The sequence below is a fragment of the Elephantulus edwardii genome, unplaced genomic scaffold (genome assembly GCF_000299155.1).
Source record: "Elephantulus edwardii isolate Elephantulus edwardi_28Jun2011 unplaced genomic scaffold, EleEdw1.0 scaffold00018, whole genome shotgun sequence".
Lineage (NCBI taxonomy): Eukaryota > Metazoa > Chordata > Mammalia > Macroscelidea > Macroscelididae > Elephantulus > Elephantulus edwardii.
In genome coordinates, this window is record NW_006399768.1 from 17,053,671 (window position 1) to 17,056,198 (window position 2,528).

General features: G+C 37.2%; 1 pseudogene; it reads right to left on the minus strand.

Moving 5' to 3' along the window:
* Positions 1–1,306: 1,306 nt before the first annotated feature.
* On the minus strand, positions 1,307–2,209 carry LOC102852441 (annotated as a pseudogene).
* Positions 2,210–2,528: the final 319 nt, after the last annotated feature.

Genomic DNA, 2,528 nt, shown 5'->3' on the forward strand with positions numbered 1-2,528 from the left:
CACATTTTTCCATTTAGATCTTTTATTGTGTCTTGCAGAAATGCTCTTTGGTTTTCTTTGTATAGGAGTTTTGTATGCCTAGTTAAGTTCACTGCCACTTATCTCAATTTGTGGTTGGCTATTGTAAAGGATATTGCTTTACTGTACAGGAACCCTATTGATTTTTGGATATTGACCTTATATCCTGCCACTCTACTAAATTGGCCTATTAATTATAACAGTGTTTTTGTTGGATCTATATCATCTGCATATAGCAATAGTTTGAACCATCTCTTTGTTGAATAGATGCCTTTTATTTCCTTCTCTTCTTGTATTGCCATTGCAAGCGCTTACAATACAATATTAAAAAGAAGTGACAGTGGGCATCTTCATCTTGTCCTTGTTTGCAAGGAAAATGTTTTTAGTCTTTCCCATTGAGAATGATGTTCACTCTTGGTTTTGTATATGTACTTTTCACTATGTTGAAGAGATTCCTTTCAATTCCAACTTTTTGAGAGTCTTTATCAAGAAGGGCTATTGGATTTTTTCAAATGCCATTTCTGCATTAATTCCTAAGATCATATGGTTCTTGTTATTTATTTTGTTAATATAGTGAATTACGATGATTGTTTTCTTATGTTGAACCATCCCTGCATACCTGTTATGAATCCCATTTGGTCATGGTGAAGTATTTTTTTTAATGTGCTTTTGGATTCTATTGGCTAAGATTTTGTTAAGGATTTTTACATCTATATTCCTGAGATATATTGGTCTGACATTTTGGTTCTTGATAATATTTTTGCCAGGTTTTGATATTAGGGTTATGCTTGCTTCATAGAATGACTCTAGAAGTGTTCCTTCTTTTTTAATTTTTTTGAAATAATTTAAGTATAATGGGTGCTAACTTCTCCCTGAATGTTTGGTAGAATTCAGCTGTGAAGCCATCTAGTCCAGGAGTTTTTTTTATCGGTAAGTCTTTTTATGAACTTTTCAATTTCTTCTCTTGTGATGGGTATGTTCAAGTGTTCTATTATCTGTCCTTGCCAATCTGGGCAGGGAATTCATTTCAAAGAATTTGTTCATTTTCTCTAGATTTTCTAATTTATCAGAGTATAGATTTTTGTAGCATTCTGATATTATTAATTTAATTTCCTCTGGTTCTGTTGTGATGTCACCTCTGTCATTTCTTGATTGATTTATCTGTGTCTTTTCTTTCCCCCCCCCTTTTGTTAAATTTGCCAGTGGATTGTCAGGTTTTTTTTGGGGGGGGGCTGCTTGAACAATAAATTTATTGTGTTTATCTGAAAAATCTTCACAGAAAATTGGTTTAGCTATCAGCAGCCCGCTCCTGAGCTCTGAGGAAGCTTGCTTTCTTCTGAGCTACCTGATCTTTCTTCTGGGCAAGAGACATTTTGGGGCGATTCCACCTCTTCTTTTTAACATCTTTCTTAGGCTTCTTCTCATAGACTGAATTCTCTCGTATGGCAGCATGTGCTTTCTTATACATCTCCTCCATCATGTCTGGAGCTACGTTGTTCTTTATGTATTGAGAGAACTGTTTCTTATAAGCATCTTCATCTTCTTCCATTAGGTAACGCATATAATCCGCAACATTCTGACCCATGATGTGTTTCCGATGTACTTCTGCATTGAATTCCTTGCTTTCTGAATCATAACCAGGGAATCGCTTGGTACTATGAGGAATAGACAAGCCTCCATCCACAGCTCCCTTCAGAGCCCCAAACACTTTATTTCCTGTGGTAGTTCTGGCAAGGCCTGCATCCAAATAGCAGGTGAAGGCACCTGGTTGGCCATCAATGCTTTCCACATTGTATTCATCTCCAGTTACCTCCACTTGGCCTTCATAAATCTTATCCATGCCAAACCTATTGAGAAGCCTGCGGGCCAGCAGCAGGCCAGTACAATATGCTGCAGCATAATTTGTCAAGCTAACTTTCACACCATACTTAGGAAGTTCATGAGCATAGGCTGCTCAGACTATCATATTCCCTTCTATACAGGCATAAGCAATCTGGCAAATTATATCTCTGTTGGTTACATGAACTATCATCCTGTATTTAGGTGTGTTGTACTTATTTTTATCCTGAATTACCAAGCGTTTCCGAGCATAGTAATCAGTTTTACCCTCGCGTCGTCTTCTAAATTTCACTTGGTATCTCTTGAAGTAGGCCTTATTCTTGACAATTTTAACAAACCCCATCTTGCCGAACAGAGACAGAAGTGCCCAGCTCGCCAAACACCAAACAGCAACCAGCCCTACGTGGGGCGGAAAAGACAGAAAAAAATGGTTTGTCAGTTTTATTGACCTTTTTGTAAAACCAGCTCCTGGTCTTATTGATGGTTTCAACTGTTTTTCTGTTTTCTATCTCATTCGTTTTAGCTCTTACCTTATAATTTCTTTTCTTCTAGAGGTTGTAGGATTAGGTTGTTGATCTTCTTCTATTTGCTGAAGACATTGAGTTAGATCCTTTCTTCTTCTTCTTTCTACCTTTCTTATGTGTGTGCCTATTGCTATGAACTGCCGCCTG